Here is a 26,435-nt window from a genome sequence, read left to right on the forward strand (position 1 = left end):
TGTGCACAGCAAAGCTCAGCCCACTGTGTCTCGCCACAGCTGTGTCAGACGCGGTCTCCATTATATGTGTACTAGCAAACGAACGTGTCTGCGCTGTTAGGACACTAAGCAGGGTGGCTAGCTGCATTCAATCCCCGTGGCAATGTCTTGCAGTCCTCCAACTCTGTTGACCACAGGTATGTGCCTCGATTAGAGGTGGACAGATGTCGCATCGTTCTCGCCGTCACTTGTGACCGCGGATCGTACTTAACGTAATTTTCTGCAAGCGTCAGCGGAGCGTCAGTCCGAGCTAAGTCGGGCCAAGTCGCATAAGAGGAACAACAAATTGCGCATTTCCGGTACCGGGAATCGAACCCGGGCCTCCTGGGTGAGAGCCAGGTATCCTAGCCACTAGACCACACCGGATAACGACGCAAGTGCTCCTCCAGCGAACACAGCAAACTGTACACACGCTACTTGACGACAACGGCAAAAATTTAGCGTTTCCACTTTGTAGAACGGCATGCTCGGGACACATTTCGTGGAGACGAACGCCAGCAATCGTGACACCAGACTGCGCCTGTGAATCCTGTCGTTGCACCACGCACTGTGCTGCTACGACAATTTAAGAAAGAGACGCTCACGGCTTGCTGCGTTGTTCCCTTCGCGGGTAATCAGTGCTCCTGTTTTCGAGACAGAAAACAGTGGCAGCGGTGGGATTCGAACCCACGCCTCCGAAGAGACTGGTGCCTGAAACCAGCGCCTTAGACCGCTCGGCCACGCTACCTACGCGGCACGGCGGTCGCAGGAGCCACGTTCTACGCCACGAGAAAACACCGCGATGGCACAAAAAACGAGAAAAAGTTGGCAGCGGTGGGATTCGAACCCACGCCTCCGAAGAGACTGGTGCCTTAAACCAGCGCCTTAGACCGCTCGGCCACGCTACCCGCGCTAGTGCTCTTCGCTTTTGCAGAAACAGTGCACGACACAGCTTCCTGTTCTGCTGCGACTGGCTGTTCATCCATTGCGTATCAAACAAGTGCCCTTTTCGAATAGAGATTAACTACACAGGCAGCAGCCCGCGCTCTGGTGCGGCGGCATTACGTGTTGATAATGAAATGGTAGTGCCACCTGAAGCCTGCGGAACATGAGCGAACAATCAGGAGGGCACCGTGATTTCAAACAGTGGGTCACTATCGTCATTGCAGCGACAGCAAGGCAAAAGTTTAAAAAGTGCCGTGACCAGGATTCGAACCTGGGTTATTGCGGCCACAACGCAATGTCCTAACCACTAGACGATCACGGCCACGGAGTCACCGCCGAGAGCAGTTCTCGCGACTGCAAGTGGCTGTGCACAGCAAAGCTCAGCCCACTGTGTCTCGCCACAGCTGTGTCAGACGCGGTCTCCATTATATGTGTACTAGCAAACGAACGTGTCTGCGCTGTTAGGACACTAAGCAGGGTGGCTAGCTGCATTCAATCCCCGTGGCAATGTCTTGCAGTCCTCCAACTCTGTTGACCACAGGTATGTGCCTCGATTAGAGGTGGACAGATGTCGCATCGCTCTCGCCGTCACTTGTGACCGCGGATCGTACTTAACGTAGTTTTCTGCAAGCGTCAGTCCGAGCTAAGTCGGGCCAAGTCGCATAAGAGGAACAACAAAATGCGCATTTCCGGTACCGGGAATCGAACCCGGGCCTCCTGGGTGAGAGCCAGGTATCCTAGCCACTAGACCACACCGGATAACGACGCAAGTGCTCCTCCAGCGAACGCAGCAAACTGCACACACGCTACTTGACGACAACGGCAAAAATTTAGCGTTTCCACTTTGTAGAACGGCATGCTCGGGACACATTTCGTGGAGACGAACGCCAGCAACCGTGACACCAGACTGCGCCTGTGAATCCTGTCGTTGCACCACGCACTGTGCTGCTACGACAATTTAAGAAAGAGACGCTCACGGCTTGCTGCGCTGTTCCCTTCGCGGGCAATCAGTGCTCCTGTTTTCGAGACAGAAAACAGTGGCAGCGGTGGGATTCGAACCCACGCCTCCGAAGAGACTGGTGCCTGAAACCAGCGCCTTAGACCGCTCGGCCACGCTACCCGCGCTAGTGCTCTTCGCTTTTGCAGAAACAGTGCACGACACAGCTTCCTGTTCTGCTGCGACTGGCTGTTCATCCATTGCGTATCAAACAAGTGCCCTTTTCGAATAGAGATTAACTACACAGGCAGCAGCCCGCGCTCTGGTGCGGCGGCATTACGTGTTGATAATGAAATGGTAGTGCCACCTGAAGCCTGCGGAACATGAGCGAACAATCAGGAGGGCACCGTGATTTCAAACAGTGGGTCACTATCGTCATTGCAGCGACAGCAAGGCAAAAGTTTAAAAAGTGCCGTGACCAGGATTCGAACCTGGGTTATTGCGGCCACAACGCAATGTCCTAGCCACTAGACGATCACGGCCACGGAGGCACCGCCGAGAGCAGTTCTCGCGACTGCAAGTGGCTGTGCACAGCAAAGTTCAGCCCACTGTGTCTCGCCACAGCTGTGTCAGACGCGGTCTCCATTATATGTGTACTAGCAAACGAACGTGTCTGCGCTGTTAGGACACTAAGCAGGGTGGCTAGCTGCATTCAATCCCCGTGGCAATGTCTTGCAGTCCTCCAACTCTGTTGACCACAGGTATGTGCCTCGATTAGAGGTGGACAGATGTCGCATCGCTCTCGCCGTCACTTGTGACCGCGGATCGTACTTAACGTAGTTTTCTGCAAGCGTCAGCGGAGCGTCAGTCCGAGCTAAGTCGGGCCAAGTCGCATAAGAGGAACAACAAAATGCGCATTTCCGGTACCGGGAATCGAACCCGGGCCTCCTGGGTGAGAGCCAGGTATCCTAGCCACTAGACCACACCGGATAACGACGCAAGTGCTCCTCCAGCGAACGCAGCAAACTGCACACACGCTACTTGACGACAACGGCAAAAATTTAGCGTTTCCACTTTGTAGAACGGCATGCTCGGGACACATTTCGTGGAGACGAACGCCAGCAACCGTGACACCAGACTGCGCCTGTGAATCCTGTCGTTGCACCACGCACTGTGCTGCTACGACAATTTAAGAAAGAGACGCTCACGGCTTGCTGCGCTGTTCCCTTCGCGGGCAATCAGTGCTCCTGTTTTCGAGACAGAAAACAGTGGCAGCGGTGGGATTCGAACCCACGCCTCCGAAGAGACTGGTGCCTGAAACCAGCGCCTTAGACCGCTCGGCCACGCTACCTACGCGGCACGGCGGTCGCAGGAGCTGCGTTCTACGCCACGAGAAAACACCGCGATGGCGCAAAAAACGAGAAAAAGTTGGCAGCGGTGGGACTCGAACCCACGCCTCCGAAGAGACTGGTGCCTTAAACCAGCGCCTTAGACCGCTCGGCCACGCTACCCGCGCTAGTGCTCTTCGCTTTTGCAGAAACAGTGCACGACACGGCTTCCTGTTCTGCTGCGACTGGCTGTTCATCCATTGCGTATCAAACAAGTGCCCTTTTCGAATAGAGATTAACTACACAGGCAGCAGCCCGCGCTCTGGTGCGGCGGCATTACGTGTTGATAATGAAATGGTAGTGCCACCTGAAGCCTGCGGAACATGAGCGAACAATCAGGAGGGCACCGTGATTTCAAACAGTGGGTCACTATCGTCATTGCAGCGACAGCAAGGCAAAAGTTTAAAAAGTGCCGTGACCAGGATTCGAACCTGGGTTATTGCGGCCACAACGCAATGTCCTAACCACTAGACGATCACGGCCACGGAGGCACCGCCGAGAGCAGTTCTCGCGACTGCAAGTGGCTGTGCACAGCAAAGTTCAGCCCACTGTGTCTCGCCACAGCTGTGTCAGACGCGGTCTCCATTATATGTGTACTAGCAAACGAACGTGTCTGCGCTGTTAGGACACTAAGCAGGGTGGCTAGCTGCATTCAATCCCCGTGGCAATGTCTTGCAGTCCTCCAACTCTGTTGACCACAGGTATGTGCCTCGATTAGAGGTGGACAGATGTCGCATCGTTCTCGCCGTCACTTGTGACCGCGGATCGTACTTAACGTAATTTTCTGCAAGCGTCAGCGGAGCGTCAGTCCGAGCTAAGTCGGGCCAAGTCGCATAAGAGGAACAACAAATTGATCATTTCCGGTACCGGGAATCGAACCCGGGCCTCCTGGGTGAGAGCCAGGTATCCTAGCCACTAGACCACACCGGATAGCGACGCAAGTGCTCCTCCAGCGAACACAGCAAACTGTACACACGCTACTTGACGACAACGGCAAAAATTTAGCGTTTCCACTTTGTAGAACGGCATGCTCGGGACACATTTCGTGGAGACGAACGCCAGCAATCGTGACACCAGACTGCGCCTGTGAATCCTGTCGTTGCACCACGCACTGTGCTGCTACGACAATTTAAGAAAGAGACGCTCACGGCTTGCTGCGTTGTTCCCTTCGCGGGTAATCAGTGCTCCTGTTTTCGAGACAGAAAACAGTGGCAGCGGTGGGATTCGAACCCACGCCTCCGAAGAGACTGGTGCCTGAAACCAGCGCCTTAGACCGCTCGGCCACGCTACCTACGCGGCACGGCGGTCGCAGGAGCCACGTTCTACGCCACGAGAAAACACCGCGATGGCACAAAAAACGAGAAAAAGTTGGCAGCGGTGGGATTCGAACCCACGCCTCCGAAGAGACTGGTGCCTGAAACCAGCGCCTTAGACCGCTCGGCCACGCTACCTACGCGGCACGGCGGTCGCAGGAGCCACGTTCTACGCCACGAGAAAACACCGCGATGGCACAAAAAACGAGAAAAAGTTGGCAGCGGTGGGATTCGAACCCACGCCTCCGAAGAGACTGGTGCCTTAAACCAGCGCCTTAGACCTTTTTTTTTTTTTTTTTTTTTTTTTTCGGGCCTCCCAACTCCCCTTATAGCCCGGCCTTGCGCTCTCCATAATTGCCGTCTTTGGCGAGCTTCTATGGCTGTACAATTAGTTGATGTAGCTCCCCCGATGACAATGAACGTGAGTGTTCCCCCGTTGATCCAGATATTCCTGCGTAAGAGCAAGGAGTTCCTCCGGATGGTCCAATACGTGGAAACATACATGCGAAATGAAAAATGAATAAATCCCTCCAAGATAATGCAACGGAATGTATTGGTATGCAGCGAACAGCACACATACGGGGGTAAAAAAAAAAAAGGGAAAAGAGAAAAAAGAAGAAACTTCCCTAGAAAAACTAGTAAAAACAAGAACCTTAACCTCAAATTTAAAGGAATTCGACCCGTGCGTCATTGAAAGCCGTACCTGGAAAGCACCACATCAACCAACTTGAAACTGAAAACGCCGATTGACCACCTCGGTCATTTCCACACAGCAGTAAAAATAAAAGCGGATGTAAAGACACAACGAGAGCACAAAAAAAAAGGAACAATTGGTTAGGCAAGGCACAGACCGACAGGAAACTGCAGAAGAGTACACAAAGTACAATGCTGCAAGAGAGGTCCGTGCCACTAAAGACAATAATGGAAAGCAAAAAGCGTTCACCGCTGTAAGAAAAAAAAATAAATAAGCAATAGAACATCGGCCACTCGATGAGTAAACAAAAAAGAAAGGAAGACGGAGAACGACGAAAACATCAAGGTGCGCACGACAGTAAATTTCGTCGAGCAACATATACACAACATGACGGAGACATACAATTTAATATTTTCGTTACGTTACGTTCCTGTCTAGATCTGTTCACGTCATGGACGGGACAGGGAAACTATATATAAGGAATCAATCAGAATCAAGAATAATTCAAACTCGTGTTGAATACATGAGACAGAGCAGCATTCAAAAAATTGGAAAAAGTCTCGTGATAAGTTGCACGGACGCGTTCGGTATTATGTTCAGTCCAAAGGTAAGTAAGGAAGTCCAGTTTATCAGTCAATCCGAGAGAAAACATAGAATGAATGGTGTGTCCAATAATCCAAATCGTGGCATTACGTTTGGCTACAGGGTAAGCCTTACACTGCGGCACTATGGCGTCTATCGCGGTCACATGATGCGTAGCCACTCTGTTAATCAAGCGTATCATATCACGTGCAGTGTCCCAAACAACTCTGAATTTGCGACACACAAAGCGATGTTCAAGAGTGTCCTCTTCAGCGCACATTTCACAAGCACTAGACTGGATAAGATGGATGGACTGTAATTTTGAGTTCGTCGAAATTGTACGGTTCACTAATTTGTACCACGTCGCACGTACTTCCGCCGGGACGACCTTAGATGCAATGTTTTTCCACACGGTATTCCAGTCGTACTGCGGCAGCCGTCGTTCCCATTTATTCTTCGATGGATTCCCGCGAAGTGCTCGTATGATATCACTGACCGTGCGTCCACGGACATCGCTGCTAACAACGTAACTACCATAAAGGTAGAAGTGGCGCACATAATTTACCGTATAAGTAACATCAGAAACAAAAACTGGAGCAGCCACCGAATGTGGTCGATATTTGGCAAACAGAACCGCCGTCACACTACGAGGCCCTTTTTCAACCACCGCAGTAGTCCTTCGAAAGAACAACGCCGCACATTTGGCGTGGAGATCAACCAGACCCAGCCCCCCCTCCGTCACGCTCAAAGTGCACGTGTCCATGGACACCTTAAAAATATTGCCTTTCCACAACAGCCAGTAGACTGCGTGTTTGATGGCACGTTCAAGTTTTTTCGGCAGTGGCAGAATCTGGGCCAAGTACCACGCTTTGGCAAGTACACAGGTATTTATGAGGAATACTTTTTCGCCAAGCGCCAGATTCCTGACAGCGTGGATTTTCGCCAGTGCACGAATCTGATGAAGCGTCGTGCGCCAGTTTAGCGCCGCCATCCGTTGGGTGTCGTCCGTCAGGACAATGCCCAGAACTTTGTACTGCTGTTTAGTACAGTACCAGTGACGGTGGACAGCACGCATGCGCGGTGTGAGGGGGAGTAGAGCCGTCTTATTAGTACTTACGACCGCCCCAGTCGCTGCCTCAAACTGTTTCAGAGCACTGTACAGCCTATCGATGTCACCCGGCTGTTCAATAAACACCCCCAAATCATCAGCATAGGCTTTGCAGATTAGGTGCTCGTCACCCACTCTGATGCCCCGACATTCATGGCAAATGGAACGAAGGAGAGGGTCTAAAGCTAAGGCATACAGACCCATCGATAGAGGGCAGCCTTGACGCACAGAACGCCTTATTTGTATTGTATCACTGAGATGGCCATTAATGCTAACGCGTGACGTGGCATTGCGCAAAAAATTTTGAATCAGCCGTGTAAACTTCAGCCCGAAACCCATTCTGGTCATGACTTTCCGTAAATAAAAATGACTTATTCGATCAAATGCATTTTTAAAATCTACCAATAAAATCCCAGCAGTCCGCACCCTGGCACTTTTGACATATCCTATACAGTCTCTATATGCCAAAATAGCATCGAAGATATTTCGATCTCTTACCGCGCACGTCTGATTTTCACTGAGGACTTTCGGCAGAACTTGCTTCATCCTAATTGCGACACACCGTGCCACAATTTTGTAATCCGAGTTTAACAAAGTTATAGGTCGGACATTGTCAATGCTCGGCACAGCTGTGGTTTTCGAAACGAGGGCAATACAGCCCTCTTCAAATTCTGCCGGTATAGCAATGCCGTTTTGAATGTCATTGGCAACTGCAAGTAGAGTATCGCTCAGAACATTAAAAAACTTGAGATAAAATTCTACCGGTATCCCATCTACACCGGGAGATTTCCCCCGCGGACTGCCGTGAACAGCCTCCCTTAGTTCCTCAAGAGTAAAGGGTGCGTTAAGATGAGCCCTATCGGTGCGGCTCAAAACATTTGGCGTCTGTTGCAATAGCCACCGCATCGCGCCAGGAATCACAGCGACATCGTTGAAAAGAGACGCAAAGTGCTCAGAAATTTCCCGTTCAATTCGGCCCACGTCAGAGGTTTTCGTACCGTCACGTGTGATCCAAGTATCAATGCGTAACTTCGCGCGCCTCCTTCTCTCTCTATTTAGATGGTACACAGATAAGGCCTCCCCATCCACGACACCTACCGGCTGACTTCGAATAACCGGGCCGTCACATTTCTGCCTCAGTTCGTGGAACAGTTTGGCCTTAAACTGCTTGAGAGTAGGAAGAAGTTCAGGCTGGGCTGTAACTCGCTGGGCGAGATCACGCAGACAACTCTGATAAAAACGCGCTGTCTCACGACGCCAATGTGCAGCTTCGCGGCTAAAATTAATTAAAAATGCCCTTATAGCCGGCTTAGCAACCTTCACCCACCACTCAAGAGTGCTGCGTGCTGCAGGCTTGTTCTGCAAGACGCTTTGCCACATGACGGTAAACTTTCGATTAAAATGTACATCACTTAAAAGGCTGCAGTTAAACTTCCACAACGGCTTCCGACGAGGAATACGGGGAAGAGATAAAATGAGTCGACATACATAACCACAGTGATCAGAAAAAAGAACTGGATGAACTTCTGCCTCCAAAACATTAGTCACAAGCGGGGACGACACATAAATCCTGTCAAGACGACTATGGCCCGTGGGATAAAAATAGGTAAACTCCGTTGTGTGAGGGTGGAGCACACGCCACGTATCTCGGAGCCGGAGGCCATCAACTAGAGCAGAAAGTCCCGGACACCTATTGGGTCTAGGCTCCTGGTCCCTGTCGTCTATAACAGCATTAAAATCTCCCCCAACAACTAAGTTGTCCCGATTTCGGTGAAGAAAATAACAGAAGTCCTGAGAATAAAATCGATTCCTTGCAGGCGTGCTACCAGAAGGGGCATAAACATTAACAAAAACAAAACCATGAACAGTACACGCAATAGCACGGCCATCCGGCAAACAGTCAATACCTTGCACGTCATGACCAGAACGGACTAAAATCACCGTGCCTGTACCTTCCAATGACACGACGTTATCAATAACAATAAAATCTGTAAAAGTAGCAAAAAACGACAAGGCGTCACGCGTAACTTCTTGTAGAAATGCTATATGACAATTATTGGCACGTAAAAAAGGCGTGCAGGGCGGACACCTTGTACTGACTACGCATTTTGTTTACATTGACAGTAACAACATTCCACTGACGTGGATCAGACGCCATACGGAGATAAAAAAACACAAAAGAAACGAACAGACAACAGGAAAACCTGCATCACCAGTTAAAATGTGTGCCGCAGAATAGACAGGTTATGCACGGGTTGAAGTCCCGTCATCCGTTTCCTCCACATCCGCCGACCAATCCAGCTGGTCACGGGGAGGAGGGGGCTTGGGCACGCTCGCAAACTCCATAGGTGCGTCTGCTGTAGATCCGGACACCACCGTGGGGGAGGAAGCTAAGGAAGGTGTCGACCCAGGGTCACGCACAGACGTATGAGTGCGCCGAGGGTGTGGGTCGCCAGATTTGCGTTTGACAGGCATTTGAGCAGACGGCACAGCGTCCATGGCCAAGTCAACGTCCGTTTCGGAACCCTGCGTGCGCAAAATATCTTTAAGCCGGCGAACAGCCACGTCACGCTTACTGTCGGCAGGGGTGGTTTTCTTTGCCGGCTGACTGCGAGAAATGTGTCGTTGCTGGCCACGGCCCGACGTCAACGCCGGCCGGGACGCAACTTCAACACTCTGCGGGGTCCGCTGCGAACCTTGCTGTGTCGGTTGGGACTGGGACGGCACGACGGCCCGACGGACCGGCGACGGGCTGCGAACCCGTCCGGAAAAGAAACCTGATTCCAATCGACCAGAAGTACTGGCACAGCGCAAACGTTGAGGGTTGCTAGTGCCGGCAGTATTCCGCTCGTGTCGCGATTTGGGGGCCTCTGGAAACGAAAAACTCTCGTGGCGGTGGCCAGTAACATGGTCGGAAGTAGCCACACTCGCGGACGCAGCACGCGTGGGGAACACAGGGGCGGGTTCTGATCCTGACAGCGTCACATCTCCCGCGACCGATTCCGAGACTGCCACAAAGTTTACTGAGGTAGCGGATTCTAATACTGATGGCGTCTCAACAGCCAGAGCAGACAATGAAGCCGTACGGAACGCAGCGTCATTGACGAGGCTAGATTCTGTGAATGGCACGCGTTCGGGAACGAGTGCTGACACTGTGTGTTGCGCGCTAACGGAAACGTCCTGCGACGCAGTCACATTTTCCGAAAGAGAACTAACAGTCACTTCCGACACAACGCTATGTATTGGCAAAGAGGGTGAGGTGTCCATTTCAGTAGCGTCCGCCGGTACGGCGGTTTCCTCAGCGCGTCGCGCGTCGCGGGGGGTGGAACCAATGGCGACTGCTGCCCACGTCATCTCGTCCTGACTACTGCCACGTGGCAGCTGTACCGGCCGCCTACGCGCAGGACAGTCCTGCCGGAAATGACCAGTACTATTACAAAAAGAACACGTCTGGGGCTGACCGCTGTACGTTATGAAAGCGCGTTGTCCTTTAATATAAACAAAAAAAGGAATATGTTTCTTCACTATCATTTTTACACTACGGATACCGTTATCCACTTGAAAAAGATAAGCAGCCGACCATTTTTCCTTTGACACCGACAAAACAGTCCCATAAGGCGTCAAAGCACTCGAAATCGTTTCGTTCCTCATTTCAAACGGGAGATTGAAAACACGCACTGTCCGTATACCGAAACCAGCATTAGACAACACAACATTACTAATTCTGCCATCAAAGTGCTTAAATTGTCGCACACCGTCATTGGCCGATACAAGAGTGTCACACATTTCGGGAGTTGGCAACTTCAAAAACAAAGAGTTCAAAAAGGAATCCAATTGTAAACCAAGAACGTCACTGTCCGTTAAATTCAAATCCTCGCGAAGCCATTTATGAATTTCGAAAGCGGACGGCCGAATTACCGATCGATCAAAGGCGCACTGAATGTTATTCTGACGATCCTCGGAATCACCGTGATCCATAGTACTCACTTCACTAAAAAGTACAGCACAGATGAAAAACCGCGCCGCGAAGCAACCGCCGCCGCCGCCGCCACGAAGCACCCGTAAACACCGCCCGACACGCCGGAGCGAGCGCGCGATGTATTCGGGCCCACGACTCCGAAGACTGGTGCCTTAAACCAGCGCCTTAGACCGCTCGGCCACGCTACCCGCGCTAGTGCTCTTCGCTTTTGCAGAAACAGTGCACGACACAGCTTCCTGTTCTGCTGCGACTGGCTGTTCATCCATTGCGTATCAAACAAGTGCCCTTTTCGAATAGAGATTAACTACACAGGCAGCAGCCCGCGCTCTGGTGCGGCGGCATTACGTGTTGATAATGAATTGGTAGTGCCACCTGAAGCCTGCGGAACATGAGCGAACAATCAGGAGGGCACCGTGATTTCAAACAGTGGGTCACTATCGTCATTGCAGCGACAGCAAGGCAAAAGTTTAAAAAGTGCCGTGACCAGGATTCGAACCTGGGTTATTGCGGCCACAACGCAATGTCCTAACCACTAGACGATCACGGCCACGGAGGCACCGCCGAGAGCAGTTCTCGCGACTGCAAGTGGCTGTGCACAGCAAAGCTCAGCCCACTGTGTCTCGCCACAGCTGTGTCAGACGCGGTCTCCATTATATGTGTACTAGCAAACGAACGTGTCTGCGCTGTTAGGACACTAAGCAGGGTGGCTAGCTGCATTCAATCCCCGTGGCAATGTCTTGCAGTCCTCCAACTCTGTTGACCACAGGTATGTGCCTCGATTAGAGGTGGACAGATGTCGCATCGCTCTCGCCGTCACTTGTGACCGCGGATCGTACTTAACGTAGTTTTCTGCAAGCGTCAGTCCGAGCTAAGTCGGGCCAAGTCGCATAAGAGGAACAACAAAATGCGCATTTCCGGTACCGGGAATCGAACCCGGGCCTCCTGGGTGAGAGCCAGGTATCCTAGCCACTAGACCACACCGGATAACGACGCAAGTGCTTCTCCAGGGAACGCAGCAAACTGCACGCACGCTACTTGACGACAACGGCAAAAATTTAGCGTTTCCACTTTGTAGAACGGCATGCTCGGGACACATTTCGTGGAGACGAACGCCAGCAACCGTGACACCAGACTGCGCCTGTGAATCCTGTCGTTGCACCACGCACTGTGCTGCTACGACAATTTAAGAAAGAGACGCTCACGGCTTGCTGCGCTGTTCCCTTCGCGGGCAATCAGTGCTCCCGTTTTCGAGACAGAAAACAGTGGCAGCGGTGGGATTCGAACCCACGCCTCCGAAGAGACTGGTGCCTGAAACCAGCGCCTTAGACCGCTCGGCCACGCTACCTACGCGGCACGGCGGTCGCAGGAGCTGCGTTCTACGCCACGAGAAAACACCGCGATGGCACAAAAAACGAGAAAAAGTTGGCAGCGGTGCGATTCGAACCCACGCCTCCGAAGAGACTGGTGCCTTAAACCAGCGCCTTAGACCGCTCGGCCACGCTACCCGCGCTAGTGCTCCTCGCTTTTGCAGAAACAGTGCACGACACAGCTTCCTGTTCTGCTGCGACTGGCTGTTCATCCATTGCGTATCAAACAAGTGCCCTTTTCGAATAGAGATTAACTACACAGGCAGCAGCCCGCGCTCTGGTGCGGCGGCATTACGTGTTGATAATGAATTGGTAGTGCCACCTGAAGCCTGCGGAACATGAGCGAACAATCAGGAGGGCACCGTGATTTCAAACAGTGGGTCACTATCGTCATTGCAGCGACAGCAAGGCAAAAGTTTAAAAAGTGCCGTGACCAGGATTCGAACCTGGGTTATTGCGGCCACAACGCAATGTCCTAACCACTAGACGATCACGGCCACGGAGGCACGGCCGAGAGCAGTTCTCGCGACTGCAAGTGGCTGTGCACAGCAAAGCTCAGCCCACTGTGTCTCGCCACAGCTGTGTCAGACGCGGTCTCCATTATATGTGTACTAGCAAACGAACGTGTCTGCGCTGTTAGGACACTAAGCAGGGTGGCTAGCTGCATTCAACCCCCGTGGCAATGTCTTGCAGTCCTCCAACTCTGTTGAACACAGGTATGTGCCTCGATTAGAGGTGGACAGATGTCGCATCGCTCTCGCCATCACTTGTGACCGCGGATCGTACTTAACGTAATTTTCTGCAAGCGTCAGCGGAGCGTCAGTCCGAGCTAAGTCGGGCCAAGTCGCATAAGAGGAACAACAAAATGCGCATTTCCGGTACCGGGAATCGAACCCGGGCCTCCTGGGTGAGAGCCAGGTATCCTAGCCACTAGACCACACCGGATAACGACGCAAGTGCTTCTCCAGGGAACGCAGCAAACTGCACGCACGCTACTTGACGACAACGGCAAAAATTTAGCGTTTCCACTTTGTAGAACGGCATGCTCGGGACACATTTCGTGGAGACGAACGCCAGCAACCGTGACACCAGACTGCGCCTGTGAATCCTGTCGTTGCACCACGCACTGTGCTGCTACGACAATTTAAGAAAGAGACGCTCACGGCTTGCTGCGCTGTTCCCTTCGCGGGCAATCAGTGCTTACGTTTTAGAGACAGAAAACAGTGGCAGCGGTGGGATTCGAACCCACGCCTCCGAAGAGACTGGTGCCTGAAACCAGCGCCTTAGACCGCTCGGCCACGCTACCTACGCGGCACGGCGGTCGCAGGAGCTGCGTTCTACGCCACGAGAAAACACCGCGATGGCACAAAAAACGAGAAAAAGTTGGCAGCGGTGCGATTCGAACCCACGCCTCCGAAGAGACTGGTGCCTTAAACCAGCGCCTTAGACCGCTCGGCCACGCTACCCGCGCTAGTGCTCTTCGCTTTTGCAGAAACAGTGCACGACACAGCTTCCTGTTCTGCTGCGACTGGCTGTTCATCCATTGCGTATCAAACAAGTGCCCTTTTCGAATAGAGATTAACTACACAGGCAGCAGCCCGCGCTCTGGTGCGGCGGCATTACGTGTTGATAATGAATTGGTAGTGCCACCTGAAGCCTGCGGAACATGAGCGAACAATCAGGAGGGCACCGTGATTTCAAACAGTGGGTCACTATCGTCATTGCAGCGACAGCAAGGCAAAAGTTTAAAAAGTGCCGTGACCAGGATTCGAACCTGGGTTATTGCGGCCACAACGCAATGTCCTAACCACTAGACGATCACGGCCACGGAGGCACCGCCGAGAGCAGTTCTCGCGACTGCAAGTGGCTGTGCACAGCAAAGCTCAGCCCACTGTGTCTCGCCACAGCTGTGTCAGACGCGGTCTCCATTATATGTGTACTAGCAAACGAACGTGTCTGCGCTGTTAGGACACTAAGCAGGGTGGCTAGCTGCATTCAACCCCCGTGGCAATGTCTTGCAGTCCTCCAACTCTGTTGAACACAGGTATGTGCCTCGATTAGAGGTGGACAGATGTCGCATCGCTCTCGCCGTCACTTGTGACCGCGGATCGTACTTAACGTAATTTTCTGCAAGCGTCAGCGGAGCGTCAGTCCGAGCTAAGTCGGGCCAAGTCGCATAAGAGGAACAACAAAATGCGCATTTCCGGTACCGGGAATCGAACCCGGGCCTCCTGGGTGAGAGCCAGGTATCCTAGCCACTAGACCACACCGGATAACGACGCAAGTGCTTCTCCAGGGAACGCAGCAAACTGCACGCACGCTACTTGACGACAACGGCAAAAATTTAGCGTTTCCACTTTGTAGAACGGCATGCTCGGGACACATTTCGTGGAGACGAACGCCAGCAACCGTGACACCAGACTGCGCCTGTGAATCCTGTCGTTGCACCACGCACTGTGCTGCTACGACAATTTAAGAAAGAGACGCTCACGGCTTGCTGCGCTGTTCCCTTCGCGGGCAATCAGTGCTTACGTTTTAGAGACAGAAAACAGTGGCAGCGGTGGGATTCGAACCCACGCCTCCGAAGAGACTGGTGCCTGAAACCAGCGCCTTAGACCGCTCGGCCACGCTACCTACGCGGCACGGCGGTCGCAGGAGCTGCGTTCTACGCCACGAGAAAACACCGCGATGGCACAAAAAACGAGAAAAAGTTGGCAGCGGTGGGATTCGAACCCACGCCTCCGAAGAGACTGGTGCCTTAAACCAGCGCCTTAGACCGCTCGGCCACGCTACCCGCGCTAGTGCTCTTCGCTTTTGCAGAAACAGTGCACGACACAGCTTCCTGTTCTGCTGCGACTGGCTGTTCATCCATTGCGTATCAAACAAGTGCCCTTTTCGAATAGAGATTAACTACACAGGCAGCAGCCCGCGCTCTGGTGCGGCGGCATTACGTGTTGATAATGAATTGGTAGTGCCACCTGAAGCCTGCGGAACATGAGCGAACAATCAGGAGGGCACCGTGATTTCAAACAGTGGGTCACTATCGTCATTGCAGCGACAGCAAGGCAAAAGTTTAAAAAGTGCCGTGACCAGGATTCGAACCTGGGTTATTGCGGCCACAACGCAATGTCCTAACCACTAGACGATCACGGCCACGGAGGCACGGCCGAGAGCAGTTCTCGCGACTGCAAGTGGCTGTGCACAGCAAAGCTCAGCCCACTGTGTCTCGCCACAGCTGTGTCAGACGCGGTCTCCATTATATGTGTACTAGCAAACGAACGTGTCTGCGCTGTTAGGACACTAAGCAGGGTGGCTAGCTGCATTCAACCCCCGTGGCAATGTCTTGCAGTCCTCCAACTCTGTTGAACACAGGTATGTGCCTCGATTAGAGGTGGACAGATGTCGCATCGCTCTCGCCGTCACTTGTGACCGCGGATCGTACTTAACGTAATTTTCTGCAAGCGTCAGCGGAGCGTCAGTCCGAGCTAAGTCGGGCCAAGTCGCATAAGAGGAACAACAAAATGCGCATTTCCGGTACCGGGAATCGAACCCGGGCCTCCTGGGTGAGAGCCAGGTATCCTAGCCACTAGACCACACCGGATAACGACGCAAGTGCTTCTCCAGGGAACGCAGCAAACTGCACGCACGCTACTTGACGACAACGGCAAAAATTTAGCGTTTCCACTTTGTAGAACGGCATGCTCGGGACACATTTCGTGGAGACGAACGCCAGCAACCGTGACACCAGACTGCGCCTGTGAATCCTGTCGTTGCACCACGCACTGTGCTGCTACGACAATTTAAGAAAGAGACGCTCACGGCTTGCTGCGCTGTTCCCTTCGCGGGCAATCAGTGCTCCCGTTTTCGAGACAGAAAACAGTGGCAGCGGTGGGATTCGAACCCACGCCTCCGAAGAGACTGGTGCCTGAAACCAGCGCCTTAGACCGCTCGGCCACGCTACCTACGCGGCACGGCGGTCGCAGGAGCTGCGTTCTACGCCACGAGAAAACACCGCGATGGCACAAAAAACGAGAAAAAGTTGGCAGCGGTGCGATTCGAACCCACGCCTCCGAAGAGACTGGTGCCTTAAACCAGCGCCTTAGACCGCTCGGCCACGCTACCCGCGCTAGTGCTCCTCGCTTTTGCAGAAACAGTGCACGACACAGCTTCCTGTTCTGCTGCGACTGGCTGTTCATCCATTGCGTATCAAACAAGTGCCCTTTTCGAATAGAGATTAACTACACAGGCAGCAGCCCGCGCTCTGGTGCGGCGGCATTACGTGTTGATAATGAATTGGTAGTGCCACCTGAAGCCTGCGGAACATGAGCGAACAATCAGGAGGGCACCGTGATTTCAAACAGTGGGTCACTATCGTCATTGCAGCGACAGCAAGGCAAAAGTTTAAAAAGTGCCGTGACCAGGATTCGAACCTGGGTTATTGCGGCCACAACGCAATGTCCTAACCACTAGACGATCACGGCCACGGAGGCACGGCCGAGAGCAGTTCTCGCGACTGCAAGTGGCTGTGCACAGCAAAGCTCAGCCCACTGTGTCTCGCCACAGCTGTGTCAGACGCGGTCTCCATTATATGTGTACTAGCAAACGAACGTGTCTGCGCTGTTAGGACACTAAGCAGGGTGGCTAGCTGCATTCAACCCCCGTGGCAATGTCTTGCAGTCCTCCAACTCTGTTGAACACAGGTATGTGCCTCGATTAGAGGTGGACAGATGTCGCATCGCTCTCGCCATCACTTGTGACCGCGGATCGTACTTAACGTAATTTTCTGCAAGCGTCAGCGGAGCGTCAGTCCGAGCTAAGTCGGGCCAAGTCGCATAAGAGGAACAACAAAATGCGCATTTCCGGTACCGGGAATCGAACCCGGGCCTCCTGGGTGAGAGCCAGGTATCCTAGCCACTAGACCACACCGGATAACGACGCAAGTGCTTCTCCAGGGAACGCAGCAAACTGCACGCACGCTACTTGACGACAACGGCAAAAATTTAGCGTTTCCACTTTGTAGAACGGCATGCTCGGGACACATTTCGTGGAGACGAACGCCAGCAACCGTGACACCAGACTGCGCCTGTGAATCCTGTCGTTGCACCACGCACTGTGCTGCTACGACAATTTAAGAAAGAGACGCTCACGGCTTGCTGCGCTGTTCCCTTCGCGGGCAATCAGTGCTCCCGTTTTCGAGACAGAAAACAGTGGCAGCGGTGGGATTCGAACCCACGCCTCCGAAGAGACTGGTGCCTGAAACCAGCGCCTTAGACCGCTCGGCCACGCTACCTACGCGGCACGGCGGTCGCAGGAGCTGCGTTCTACGCCACGAGAAAACACCGCGATGGCACAAAAAACGAGAAAAAGTTGGCAGCGGTGCGATTCGAACCCACGCCTCCGAAGAGACTGGTGCCTTAAACCAGCGCCTTAGACCGCTCGGCCACGCTACCCGCGCTAGTGCTCCTCGCTTTTGCAGAAACAGTGCACGACACAGCTTCCTGTTCTGCTGCGACTGGCTGTTCATCCATTGCGTATCAAACAAGTGCCCTTTTCGAATAGAGATTAACTACACAGGCAGCAGCCCGCGCTCTGGTGCGGCGGCATTACGTGTTGATAATGAATTGGTAGTGCCACCTGAAGCCTGCGGAACATGAGCGAACAATCAGGAGGGCACCGTGATTTCAAACAGTGGGTCACTATCGTCATTGCAGCGACAGCAAGGCAAAAGTTTAAAAAGTGCCGTGACCAGGATTCGAACCTGGGTTATTGCGGCCACAACGCAATGTCCTAACCACTAGACGATCACGGCCACGGAGGCACGGCCGAGAGCAGTTCTCGCGACTGCAAGTGGCTGTGCACAGCAAAGCTCAGCCCACTGTGTCTCGCCACAGCTGTGTCAGACGCGGTCTCCATTATATGTGTACTAGCAAACGAACGTGTCTGCGCTGTTAGGACACTAAGCAGGGTGGCTAGCTGCATTCAACCCCCGTGGCAATGTCTTGCAGTCCTCCAACTCTGTTGAACACAGGTATGTGCCTCGATTAGAGGTGGACAGATGTCGCATCGCTCTCGCCATCACTTGTGACCGCGGATCGTACTTAACGTAATTTTCTGCAAGCGTCAGCGGAGCGTCAGTCCGAGCTAAGTCGGGCCAAGTCGCATAAGAGGAACAACAAAATGCGCATTTCCGGTACCGGGAATCGAACCCGGGCCTCCTGGGTGAGAGCCAGGTATCCTAGCCACTAGACCACACCGGATAACGACGCAAGTGCTTCTCCAGGGAACGCAGCAAACTGCACGCACGCTACTTGACGACAACGGCAAAAATTTAGCGTTTCCACTTTGTAGAACGGCATGCTCGGGACACATTTCGTGGAGACGAACGCCAGCAACCGTGACACCAGACTGCGCCTGTGAATCCTGTCGTTGCACCACGCACTGTGCTGCTACGACAATTTAAGAAAGAGACGCTCACGGCTTGCTGCGCTGTTCCCTTCGCGGGCAATCAGTGCTTACGTTTTAGAGACAGAAAACAGTGGCAGCGGTGGGATTCGAACCCACGCCTCCGAAGAGACTGGTGCCTGAAACCAGCGCCTTAGACCGCTCGGCCACGCTACCTACGCGGCACGGCGGTCGCAGGAGCTGCGTTCTACGCCACGAGAAAACACCGCGATGGCACAAAAAACGAGAAAAAGTTGGCAGCGGTGCGATTCGAACCCACGCCTCCGAAGAGACTGGTGCCTTAAACCAGCGCCTTAGACCGCTCGGCCACGCTACCCGCGCTAGTGCTCTTCGCTTTTGCAGAAACAGTGCACGACACAGCTTCCTGTTCTGCTGCGACTGGCTGTTCATCCATTGCGTATCAAACAAGTGCCCTTTTCGAATAGAGATTAACTACACAGGCAGCAGCCCGCGCTCTGGTGCGGCGGCATTACGTGTTGATAATGAATTGGTAGTGCCACCTGAAGCCTGCGGAACATGAGCGAACAATCAGGAGGGCACCGTGATTTCAAACAGTGGGTCACTATCGTCATTGCAGCGACAGCAAGGCAAAAGTTTAAAAAGTGCCGTGACCAGGATTCGAACCTGGGTTATTGCGGCCACAACGCAATGTCCTAACCACTAGACGATCACGGCCACGGAGGCACCGCCGAGAGCAGTTCTCGCGACTGCAAGTGGCTGTGCACAGCAAAGCTCAGCCCACTGTGTCTCGCCACAGCTGTGTCAGACGCGGTCTCCATTATATGTGTACTAGCAAACGAACGTGTCTGCGCTGTTAGGACACTAAGCAGGGTGGCTAGCTGCATTCAACCCCCGTGGCAATGTCTTGCAGTCCTCCAACTCTGTTGAACACAGGTATGTGCCTCGATTAGAGGTGGACAGATGTCGCATCGCTCTCGCCGTCACTTGTGACCGCGGATCGTACTTAACGTAATTTTCTGCAAGCGTCAGCGGAGCGTCAGTCCGAGCTAAGTCGGGCCAAGTCGCATAAGAGGAACAACAAAATGCGCATTTCCGGTACCGGGAATCGAACCCGGGCCTCCTGGGTGAGAGCCAGGTATCCTAGCCACTAGACCACACCGGATAACGACGCAAGTGCTTCTCCAGGGAACGCAGCAAACTGCACGCACGCTACTTGACGACAACGGCAAAAATTTAGCGTTTCCACTTTGTAGAACGGCATGCTCGGGACACATTTCGTGGAGACGAACGCCAGCAACCGTGACACCAGACTGCGCCTGTGAATCCTGTCGTTGCACCACGCACTGTGCTGCTACGACAATTTAAGAAAGAGACGCTCACGGCTTGCTGCGCTGTTCCCTTCGCGGGCAATCAGTGCTTACGTTTTAGAGACAGAAAACAGTGGCAGCGGTGGGATTCGAACCCACGCCTCCGAAGAGACTGGTGCCTGAAACCAGCGCCTTAGACCGCTCGGCCACGCTACCTACGCGGCACGGCGGTCGCAGGAGCTGCGTTCTACGCCACGAGAAAACACCGCGATGGCACAAAAAACGAGAAAAAGTTGGCAGCGGTGGGATTCGAACCCACGCCTCCGAAGAGACTGGTGCCTTAAACCAGCGCCTTAGACCGCTCGGCCACGCTACCCGCGCTAGTGCTCTTCGCTTTTGCAGAAACAGTGCACGACACAGCTTCCTGTTCTGCTGCGACTGGCTGTTCATCCATTGCGTATCAAACAAGTGCCCTTTTCGAATAGAGATTAACTACACAGGCAGCAGCCCGCGCTCTGGTGCGGCGGCATTACGTGTTGATAATGAATTGGTAGTGCCACCTGAAGCCTGCGGAACATGAGCGAACAATCAGGAGGGCACCGTGATTTCAAACAGTGGGTCACTATCGTCATTGCAGCGACAGCAAGGCAAAAGTTTAAAAAGTGCCGTGACCAGGATTCGAACCTGGGTTATTGCGGCCACAACGCAATGTCCTAACCACTAGACGATCACGGCCACGGAGGCACGGCCGAGAGCAGTTCTCGCGACTGCAAGTGGCTGTGCACAGCAAAGCTCAGCCCACTGTGTCTCGCCACAGCTGTGTCAGACGCGGTCTCCATTATATGTGTACTAGCAAACGAACGTGTCTGCGCTGTTAGGACACTAAGCAGGGTGGCTAGCTGCATTCAACCCCCGTGGCAATGTCTTGCAGTCCTCCAACTCTGTTGAACACAGGTATGTGCCTCGATTAGAGGTGGACAGATGTCGCATCGCTCTCGCCGTCACTTGTGACCGCGGATCGTACTTAACGTAATTTTCTGCAAGCGTCAGCGGAGCGTCAGTCCGAGCTAAGTCGGGCCAAGTCGCATAAGAGGAACAACAAAATGCGCATTTCCGGTACCGGGAATCGAACCCGGGCCTCCTGGGTGAGAGCCAGGTATCCTAGCCACTAGACCACACCGGATAACGACGCAAGTGCTTCTCCAGGGAACGCAGCAAACTGCACGCACGCTACTTGACGACAACGGCAAAAATTTAGCGTTTCCACTTTGTAGAACGGCATGCTCGGGACACATTTCGTGGAGACGAACGCCAGCAACCGTGACACCAGACTGCGCCTGTGAATCCTGTCGTTGCACCACGCACTGTGCTGCTACGACAATTTAAGAAAGAGACGCTCACGGCTTGCTGCGCTGTTCCCTTCGCGGGCAATCAGTGCTCCCGTTTTCGAGACAGAAAACAGTGGCAGCGGTGGGATTCGAACCCACGCCTCCGAAGAGACTGGTGCCTGAAACCAGCGCCTTAGACCGCTCGGCCACGCTACCTACGCGGCACGGCGGTCGCAGGAGCTGCGTTCTACGCCACGAGAAAACACCGCGATGGCACAAAAAACGAGAAAAAGTTGGCAGCGGTGCGATTCGAACCCACGCCTCCGAAGAGACTGGTGCCTTAAACCAGCGCCTTAGACCGCTCGGCCACGCTACCCGCGCTAGTGCTCCTCGCTTTTGCAGAAACAGTGCACGACACAGCTTCCTGTTCTGCTGCGACTGGCTGTTCATCCATTGCGTATCAAACAAGTGCCCTTTTCGAATAGAGATTAACTACACAGGCAGCAGCCCGCGCTCTGGTGCGGCGGCATTACGTGTTGATAATGAATTGGTAGTGCCACCTGAAGCCTGCGGAACATGAGCGAACAATCAGGAGGGCACCGTGATTTCAAACAGTGGGTCACTATCGTCATTGCAGCGACAGCAAGGCAAAAGTTTAAAAAGTGCCGTGACCAGGATTCGAACCTGGGTTATTGCGGCCACAACGCAATGTCCTAACCACTAGACGATCACGGCCACGGAGGCACGGCCGAGAGCAGTTCTCGCGACTGCAAGTGGCTGTGCACAGCAAAGCTCAGCCCACTGTGTCTCGCCACAGCTGTGTCAGACGCGGTCTCCATTATATGTGTACTAGCAAACGAACGTGTCTGCGCTGTTAGGACACTAAGCAGGGTGGCTAGCTGCATTCAACCCCCGTGGCAATGTCTTGCAGTCCTCCAACTCTGTTGAACACAGGTATGTGCCTCGATTAGAGGTGGACAGATGTCGCATCGCTCTCGCCATCACTTGTGACCGCGGATCGTACTTAACGTAATTTTCTGCAAGCGTCAGCGGAGCGTCAGTCCGAGCTAAGTCGGGCCAAGTCGCATAAGAGGAACAACAAAATGCGCATTTCCGGTACCGGGAATCGAACCCGGGCCTCCTGGGTGAGAGCCAGGTATCCTAGCCACTAGACCACACCGGATAACGACGCAAGTGCTTCTCCAGGGAACGCAGCAAACTGCACGCACGCTACTTGACGACAACGGCAAAAATTTAGCGTTTCCACTTTGTAGAACGGCATGCTCGGGACACATTTCGTGGAGACGAACGCCAGCAACCGTGACACCAGACTGCGCCTGTGAATCCTGTCGTTGCACCACGCACTGTGCTGCTACGACAATTTAAGAAAGAGACGCTCACGGCTTGCTGCGCTGTTCCCTTCACGGGCAATCAGTGCTTACGTTTTAGAGACAGAAAACAGTGGCAGCGGTGGGATTCGAACCCACGCCTCCGAAGAGACTGGTGCCTGAAACCAGCGCCTTAGACCGCTCGGCCACGCTACCTACGCGGCACGGCGGTCGCAGGAGCTGCGTTCTACGCCACGAGAAAACACCGCGATGGCACAAAAAACGAGAAAAAGTTGGCAGCGGTGCGATTCGAACCCACGCCTCCGAAGAGACTGGTGCCTTAAACCAGCGCCTTAGACCGCTCGGCCACGCTACCCGCGCTAGTGCTCTTCGCTTTTGCAGAAACAGTGCACGACACAGCTTCCTGTTCTGCTGCGACTGGCTGTTCATCCATTGCGTATCAAACAAGTGCCCTTTTCGAATAGAGATTAACTACACAGGCAGCAGCCCGCGCTCTGGTGCGGCGGCATTACGTGTTGATAATGAATTGGTAGTGCCACCTGAAGCCTGCGGAACATGAGCGAACAATCAGGAGGGCACCGTGATTTCAAACAGTGGGTCACTATCGTCATTGCAGCGACAGCAAGGCAAAAGTTTAAAAAGTGCCGTGACCAGGATTCGAACCTGGGTTATTGCGGCCACAACGCAATGTCCTAACCACTAGACGATCACGGCCACGGAGGCACCGCCGAGAGCAGTTCTCGCGACTGCAAGTGGCTGTGCACAGCAAAGCTCAGCCCACTGTGTCTCGCCACAGCTGTGTCAGACGCGGTCTCCATTATATGTGTACTAGCAAACGAACGTGTCTGCGCTGTTAGGACACTAAGCAGGGTGGCTAGCTGCATTCAACCCCCGTGGCAATGTCTTGCAGTCCTCCAACTCTGTTGAACACAGGTATGTGCCTCGATTAGAGGTGGACAGATGTCGCATCGCTCTCGCCGTCACTTGTGACCGCGGATCGTACTTAACGTAATTTTCTGCAAGCGTCAGCGGAGCGTCAGTCCGAGCTAAGTCGGGCCAAGTCGCATAAGAGGAACAACAAAATGCGCATTTCCGGTACCGGGAATCGAACCCGGGCCTCCTGGGTGAGAGCCAGGTATCCTAGCCACTAGACCACACCGGATAACGACGCAAGTGCTTCTCCAGGGAACGCAGCAAACTGCACGCACGCTACTTGACGACAACGGCAAAAATTTAGCGTTTCCACTTTGTAGAACGGCATGCTCGGGACACATTTCGTGGAGACGAACGCCAGCAACCGTGACACCAGACTGCGCCTGTGAATCCTGTCGTTGCACCACGCACTGTGCTGCTACGACAATTTAAGAAAGAGACGCTCACGGCTTGCTGCGCTGTTCCCTTCGCGGGCAATCAGTGCTCCCGTTTTCGAGACAGAAAACAGTGGCAGCGGTGGGATTCGAACCCACGCCTCCGAAGAGACTGGTGCCTGAAACCAGCGCCTTAGACCGCTCGGCCACGCTACCTACGCGGCACGGCGGTCGCAGGAGCTGCGTTCTACGCCACGAGAAAACACCGCGATGGCACAAAAAACGAGAAAAAGTTGGCAGCGGTGCGATTCGAACCCACGCCTCCGAAGAGACTGGTGCCTTAAACCAGCGCCTTAGACCGCTCGGCCACGCTACCCGCGCTAGTGCTCTTCGCTTTTGCAGAAACAGTGCACGACACAGCTTCCTGTTCTGCTGCGACTGGCTGTTCATCCATTGCGTATCAAACAAGTGCCCTTTTCGAATAGAGATTAACTACACAGGCAGCAGCCCGCGCTCTGGTGCGGCGGCATTACGTGTTGATAATGAATTGGTAGTGCCACCTGAAGCCTGCGGAACATGAGCGAACAATCAGGAGGGCACCGTGATTTCAAACAGTGGGTCACTATCGTCATTGCAGCGACAGCAAGGCAAAAGTTTAAAAAGTGCCGTGACCAGGATTCGAACCTGGGTTATTGCGGCCACAACGCAATGTCCTAACCACTAGACGATCACGGCCACGGAGGCACCGCCGAGAGCAGTTCTCGCGACTGCAAGTGGCTGTGCACAGCAAAGCTCAGCCCACTGTGTCTCGCCACAGCTGTGTCAGACGCGGTCTCCATTATATGTGTACTAGCAAACGAACGTGTCTGCGCTGTTAGGACACTAAGCAGGGTGGCTAGCTGCATTCAACCCCCGTGGCAATGTCTTGCAGTCCTCCAACTCTGTTGAACACAGGTATGTGCCTCGATTAGAGGTGGACAGATGTCGCATCGCTCTCGCCGTCACTTGTGACCGCGGATCGTACTTAACGTAATTTTCTGCAAGCGTCAGCGGAGCGTCAGTCCGAGCTAAGTCGGGCCAAGTCGCATAAGAGGAACAACAAAATGCGCATTTCCGGTACCGGGAATCGAACCCGGGCCTCCTGGGTGAGAGCCAGGTATCCTAGCCACTAGACCACACCGGATAACGACGCAAGTGCTTCTCCAGGGAACGCAGCAAACTGCACACACGCTACTTGACGACAACGGCAAAAATTTAGCGTTTCCACTTTGTAGAATGGCATGCTCGGGACACATTTCGTGGAGACGAACGCCAGCAACCGTGACACCAGACTGCGCCTGCGAATCCTGTCGCTGCACCACGCACTGTGCTGCTACGACAATTTAAGAAAGAGACGCTCACGGCTTGCTGCGCTGTTCCCTTCGCGGGCAATCAGTGCTCCCGTTTTCGAGACAGAAAACAGTGGCAGCGGTGGGATTCGAACCCACGCCTCCGAAGAGACTGGTGCCTGAAACCAGCGCCTTAGACCGCTCGGCCACGCTACCTACGCGGCACGGCGGTCGCAGGAGCTGCGTTCTACGCCACGAGAAAACACCGCGATGGCACAAAAAACGAGAAAAAGTTGGCAGCGGTGCGATTCGAACCCACGCCTCCGAAGAGACTGGTGCCTTAAACCAGCGCCTTAGACCGCTCGGCCACGCTACCCGCGCTAGTGCTCCTCGCTTTTGCAGAAACAGTGCACGACACAGCTTCCTGTTCTGCTGCGACTGGCTGTTCATCCATTGCGTATCAAACAAGTGCCCTTTTCGAATAGAGATTAACTACACAGGCAGCAGCCCGCGCTCTGGTGCGGCGGCATTACGTGTTGATAATGAATTGGTAGTGCCACCTGAAGCCTGCGGAACATGAGCGAACAATCAGGAGGGCACCGTGATTTCAAACAGTGGGTCACTATCGTCATTGCAGCGACAGCAAGGCAAAAGTTTAAAAAGTGCCGTGACCAGGATTCGAACCTGGGTTATTGCGGCCACAACGCAATGTCCTAACCACTAGACGATCACGGCCACGGAGGCACCGCCGAGAGCAGTTCTCGCGACTGCAAGTGGCTGTGCACAGCAAAGCTCAGCCCACTGTGTCTCGCCACAGCTGTGTCAGACGCGGTCTCCATTATATGTGTACTAGCAAACGAACGTGTCTGCGCTGTTAGGACACTAAGCAGGGTGGCTAGCTGCATTCAACCCCCGTGGCAATGTCTTGCAGTCCTCCAACTCTGTTGAACACAGGTATGTGCCTCGATTAGAGGTGGACAGATGTCGCATCGCTCTCGCCGTCACTTGTGACCGCGGATCGTACTTAACGTAATTTTCTGCAAGCGTCAGCGGAGCGTCAGT

General features: G+C 53.6%; 59 non-coding genes across 59 annotated transcripts; all 59 read right to left on the bottom strand.

Moving 5' to 3' along the window:
- Window positions 1–333: 333 nt before the first annotated feature.
- Trnae-cuc lies at window positions 334–405 on the bottom strand. The gene has a single exon. It is a non-coding gene; the product is annotated as a tRNA-Glu (tRNA).
- A 279-nt stretch (window positions 406–684) lies between these two features.
- On the bottom strand, window positions 685–766 carry Trnal-cag. The gene has a single exon. It is a non-coding gene; the product is annotated as a tRNA-Leu (tRNA).
- A 78-nt stretch (window positions 767–844) lies between these two features.
- Trnal-aag lies at window positions 845–926 on the bottom strand. The gene has a single exon. It is a non-coding gene; the product is annotated as a tRNA-Leu (tRNA).
- A 287-nt stretch (window positions 927–1,213) lies between these two features.
- Trnah-gug lies at window positions 1,214–1,285 on the bottom strand. Its single transcript has one exon. It is a non-coding gene; the product is annotated as a tRNA-His (tRNA).
- A 365-nt stretch (window positions 1,286–1,650) lies between these two features.
- On the bottom strand, window positions 1,651–1,722 carry Trnae-cuc. The gene has a single exon. It is a non-coding gene; the product is annotated as a tRNA-Glu (tRNA).
- A 279-nt stretch (window positions 1,723–2,001) lies between these two features.
- Window positions 2,002–2,083, bottom strand: Trnal-cag. Its single transcript has one exon. It is a non-coding gene; the product is annotated as a tRNA-Leu (tRNA).
- Window positions 2,084–2,370: 287 nt separating this feature from the next.
- On the bottom strand, window positions 2,371–2,442 carry Trnah-gug. The gene has a single exon. It is a non-coding gene; the product is annotated as a tRNA-His (tRNA).
- A 376-nt stretch (window positions 2,443–2,818) lies between these two features.
- Trnae-cuc lies at window positions 2,819–2,890 on the bottom strand. Its single transcript has one exon. It is a non-coding gene; the product is annotated as a tRNA-Glu (tRNA).
- A 279-nt stretch (window positions 2,891–3,169) lies between these two features.
- On the bottom strand, window positions 3,170–3,251 carry Trnal-cag. The gene has a single exon. It is a non-coding gene; the product is annotated as a tRNA-Leu (tRNA).
- Window positions 3,252–3,329: 78 nt separating this feature from the next.
- Window positions 3,330–3,411, bottom strand: Trnal-aag. Its single transcript has one exon. It is a non-coding gene; the product is annotated as a tRNA-Leu (tRNA).
- A 287-nt stretch (window positions 3,412–3,698) lies between these two features.
- Window positions 3,699–3,770, bottom strand: Trnah-gug. Its single transcript has one exon. It is a non-coding gene; the product is annotated as a tRNA-His (tRNA).
- Window positions 3,771–4,146: 376 nt separating this feature from the next.
- Window positions 4,147–4,218, bottom strand: Trnae-cuc. The gene has a single exon. It is a non-coding gene; the product is annotated as a tRNA-Glu (tRNA).
- A 279-nt stretch (window positions 4,219–4,497) lies between these two features.
- Window positions 4,498–4,579, bottom strand: Trnal-cag. Its single transcript has one exon. It is a non-coding gene; the product is annotated as a tRNA-Leu (tRNA).
- Window positions 4,580–4,657: 78 nt separating this feature from the next.
- Trnal-cag lies at window positions 4,658–4,739 on the bottom strand. Its single transcript has one exon. It is a non-coding gene; the product is annotated as a tRNA-Leu (tRNA).
- Window positions 4,740–11,439: 6,700 nt separating this feature from the next.
- Window positions 11,440–11,511, bottom strand: Trnah-gug. The gene has a single exon. It is a non-coding gene; the product is annotated as a tRNA-His (tRNA).
- A 365-nt stretch (window positions 11,512–11,876) lies between these two features.
- Trnae-cuc lies at window positions 11,877–11,948 on the bottom strand. The gene has a single exon. It is a non-coding gene; the product is annotated as a tRNA-Glu (tRNA).
- Window positions 11,949–12,227: 279 nt separating this feature from the next.
- On the bottom strand, window positions 12,228–12,309 carry Trnal-cag. The gene has a single exon. It is a non-coding gene; the product is annotated as a tRNA-Leu (tRNA).
- Window positions 12,310–12,387: 78 nt separating this feature from the next.
- Trnal-aag lies at window positions 12,388–12,469 on the bottom strand. Its single transcript has one exon. It is a non-coding gene; the product is annotated as a tRNA-Leu (tRNA).
- A 287-nt stretch (window positions 12,470–12,756) lies between these two features.
- Window positions 12,757–12,828, bottom strand: Trnah-gug. The gene has a single exon. It is a non-coding gene; the product is annotated as a tRNA-His (tRNA).
- Window positions 12,829–13,204: 376 nt separating this feature from the next.
- On the bottom strand, window positions 13,205–13,276 carry Trnae-cuc. Its single transcript has one exon. It is a non-coding gene; the product is annotated as a tRNA-Glu (tRNA).
- A 279-nt stretch (window positions 13,277–13,555) lies between these two features.
- Trnal-cag lies at window positions 13,556–13,637 on the bottom strand. The gene has a single exon. It is a non-coding gene; the product is annotated as a tRNA-Leu (tRNA).
- A 78-nt stretch (window positions 13,638–13,715) lies between these two features.
- Window positions 13,716–13,797, bottom strand: Trnal-aag. The gene has a single exon. It is a non-coding gene; the product is annotated as a tRNA-Leu (tRNA).
- A 287-nt stretch (window positions 13,798–14,084) lies between these two features.
- On the bottom strand, window positions 14,085–14,156 carry Trnah-gug. Its single transcript has one exon. It is a non-coding gene; the product is annotated as a tRNA-His (tRNA).
- Window positions 14,157–14,532: 376 nt separating this feature from the next.
- Trnae-cuc lies at window positions 14,533–14,604 on the bottom strand. Its single transcript has one exon. It is a non-coding gene; the product is annotated as a tRNA-Glu (tRNA).
- Window positions 14,605–14,883: 279 nt separating this feature from the next.
- On the bottom strand, window positions 14,884–14,965 carry Trnal-cag. Its single transcript has one exon. It is a non-coding gene; the product is annotated as a tRNA-Leu (tRNA).
- A 78-nt stretch (window positions 14,966–15,043) lies between these two features.
- On the bottom strand, window positions 15,044–15,125 carry Trnal-aag. Its single transcript has one exon. It is a non-coding gene; the product is annotated as a tRNA-Leu (tRNA).
- A 287-nt stretch (window positions 15,126–15,412) lies between these two features.
- Trnah-gug lies at window positions 15,413–15,484 on the bottom strand. The gene has a single exon. It is a non-coding gene; the product is annotated as a tRNA-His (tRNA).
- A 376-nt stretch (window positions 15,485–15,860) lies between these two features.
- Window positions 15,861–15,932, bottom strand: Trnae-cuc. Its single transcript has one exon. It is a non-coding gene; the product is annotated as a tRNA-Glu (tRNA).
- Window positions 15,933–16,211: 279 nt separating this feature from the next.
- Trnal-cag lies at window positions 16,212–16,293 on the bottom strand. The gene has a single exon. It is a non-coding gene; the product is annotated as a tRNA-Leu (tRNA).
- Window positions 16,294–16,371: 78 nt separating this feature from the next.
- On the bottom strand, window positions 16,372–16,453 carry Trnal-aag. Its single transcript has one exon. It is a non-coding gene; the product is annotated as a tRNA-Leu (tRNA).
- Window positions 16,454–16,740: 287 nt separating this feature from the next.
- Window positions 16,741–16,812, bottom strand: Trnah-gug. Its single transcript has one exon. It is a non-coding gene; the product is annotated as a tRNA-His (tRNA).
- A 376-nt stretch (window positions 16,813–17,188) lies between these two features.
- Trnae-cuc lies at window positions 17,189–17,260 on the bottom strand. Its single transcript has one exon. It is a non-coding gene; the product is annotated as a tRNA-Glu (tRNA).
- A 279-nt stretch (window positions 17,261–17,539) lies between these two features.
- Trnal-cag lies at window positions 17,540–17,621 on the bottom strand. The gene has a single exon. It is a non-coding gene; the product is annotated as a tRNA-Leu (tRNA).
- Window positions 17,622–17,699: 78 nt separating this feature from the next.
- Trnal-aag lies at window positions 17,700–17,781 on the bottom strand. Its single transcript has one exon. It is a non-coding gene; the product is annotated as a tRNA-Leu (tRNA).
- A 287-nt stretch (window positions 17,782–18,068) lies between these two features.
- Window positions 18,069–18,140, bottom strand: Trnah-gug. Its single transcript has one exon. It is a non-coding gene; the product is annotated as a tRNA-His (tRNA).
- A 376-nt stretch (window positions 18,141–18,516) lies between these two features.
- Trnae-cuc lies at window positions 18,517–18,588 on the bottom strand. The gene has a single exon. It is a non-coding gene; the product is annotated as a tRNA-Glu (tRNA).
- Window positions 18,589–18,867: 279 nt separating this feature from the next.
- On the bottom strand, window positions 18,868–18,949 carry Trnal-cag. The gene has a single exon. It is a non-coding gene; the product is annotated as a tRNA-Leu (tRNA).
- A 78-nt stretch (window positions 18,950–19,027) lies between these two features.
- On the bottom strand, window positions 19,028–19,109 carry Trnal-aag. Its single transcript has one exon. It is a non-coding gene; the product is annotated as a tRNA-Leu (tRNA).
- Window positions 19,110–19,396: 287 nt separating this feature from the next.
- Trnah-gug lies at window positions 19,397–19,468 on the bottom strand. The gene has a single exon. It is a non-coding gene; the product is annotated as a tRNA-His (tRNA).
- Window positions 19,469–19,844: 376 nt separating this feature from the next.
- On the bottom strand, window positions 19,845–19,916 carry Trnae-cuc. Its single transcript has one exon. It is a non-coding gene; the product is annotated as a tRNA-Glu (tRNA).
- A 279-nt stretch (window positions 19,917–20,195) lies between these two features.
- Window positions 20,196–20,277, bottom strand: Trnal-cag. The gene has a single exon. It is a non-coding gene; the product is annotated as a tRNA-Leu (tRNA).
- A 78-nt stretch (window positions 20,278–20,355) lies between these two features.
- Trnal-aag lies at window positions 20,356–20,437 on the bottom strand. Its single transcript has one exon. It is a non-coding gene; the product is annotated as a tRNA-Leu (tRNA).
- A 287-nt stretch (window positions 20,438–20,724) lies between these two features.
- On the bottom strand, window positions 20,725–20,796 carry Trnah-gug. Its single transcript has one exon. It is a non-coding gene; the product is annotated as a tRNA-His (tRNA).
- Window positions 20,797–21,172: 376 nt separating this feature from the next.
- Window positions 21,173–21,244, bottom strand: Trnae-cuc. The gene has a single exon. It is a non-coding gene; the product is annotated as a tRNA-Glu (tRNA).
- Window positions 21,245–21,523: 279 nt separating this feature from the next.
- On the bottom strand, window positions 21,524–21,605 carry Trnal-cag. Its single transcript has one exon. It is a non-coding gene; the product is annotated as a tRNA-Leu (tRNA).
- A 78-nt stretch (window positions 21,606–21,683) lies between these two features.
- Window positions 21,684–21,765, bottom strand: Trnal-aag. The gene has a single exon. It is a non-coding gene; the product is annotated as a tRNA-Leu (tRNA).
- Window positions 21,766–22,052: 287 nt separating this feature from the next.
- Window positions 22,053–22,124, bottom strand: Trnah-gug. The gene has a single exon. It is a non-coding gene; the product is annotated as a tRNA-His (tRNA).
- A 376-nt stretch (window positions 22,125–22,500) lies between these two features.
- On the bottom strand, window positions 22,501–22,572 carry Trnae-cuc. The gene has a single exon. It is a non-coding gene; the product is annotated as a tRNA-Glu (tRNA).
- Window positions 22,573–22,851: 279 nt separating this feature from the next.
- Trnal-cag lies at window positions 22,852–22,933 on the bottom strand. The gene has a single exon. It is a non-coding gene; the product is annotated as a tRNA-Leu (tRNA).
- Window positions 22,934–23,011: 78 nt separating this feature from the next.
- Window positions 23,012–23,093, bottom strand: Trnal-aag. The gene has a single exon. It is a non-coding gene; the product is annotated as a tRNA-Leu (tRNA).
- Window positions 23,094–23,380: 287 nt separating this feature from the next.
- Window positions 23,381–23,452, bottom strand: Trnah-gug. The gene has a single exon. It is a non-coding gene; the product is annotated as a tRNA-His (tRNA).
- A 376-nt stretch (window positions 23,453–23,828) lies between these two features.
- On the bottom strand, window positions 23,829–23,900 carry Trnae-cuc. Its single transcript has one exon. It is a non-coding gene; the product is annotated as a tRNA-Glu (tRNA).
- A 279-nt stretch (window positions 23,901–24,179) lies between these two features.
- On the bottom strand, window positions 24,180–24,261 carry Trnal-cag. Its single transcript has one exon. It is a non-coding gene; the product is annotated as a tRNA-Leu (tRNA).
- Window positions 24,262–24,339: 78 nt separating this feature from the next.
- Window positions 24,340–24,421, bottom strand: Trnal-aag. Its single transcript has one exon. It is a non-coding gene; the product is annotated as a tRNA-Leu (tRNA).
- A 287-nt stretch (window positions 24,422–24,708) lies between these two features.
- Window positions 24,709–24,780, bottom strand: Trnah-gug. Its single transcript has one exon. It is a non-coding gene; the product is annotated as a tRNA-His (tRNA).
- Window positions 24,781–25,156: 376 nt separating this feature from the next.
- Trnae-cuc lies at window positions 25,157–25,228 on the bottom strand. The gene has a single exon. It is a non-coding gene; the product is annotated as a tRNA-Glu (tRNA).
- Window positions 25,229–25,507: 279 nt separating this feature from the next.
- Window positions 25,508–25,589, bottom strand: Trnal-cag. Its single transcript has one exon. It is a non-coding gene; the product is annotated as a tRNA-Leu (tRNA).
- A 78-nt stretch (window positions 25,590–25,667) lies between these two features.
- On the bottom strand, window positions 25,668–25,749 carry Trnal-aag. The gene has a single exon. It is a non-coding gene; the product is annotated as a tRNA-Leu (tRNA).
- Window positions 25,750–26,036: 287 nt separating this feature from the next.
- On the bottom strand, window positions 26,037–26,108 carry Trnah-gug. Its single transcript has one exon. It is a non-coding gene; the product is annotated as a tRNA-His (tRNA).
- Window positions 26,109–26,435: the final 327 nt, after the last annotated feature.

This window comes from Schistocerca americana, chromosome 1 (assembly GCF_021461395.2).
Source record: "Schistocerca americana isolate TAMUIC-IGC-003095 chromosome 1, iqSchAmer2.1, whole genome shotgun sequence".
Taxonomy (NCBI): Eukaryota; Metazoa; Arthropoda; class Insecta; order Orthoptera; family Acrididae; genus Schistocerca; species Schistocerca americana.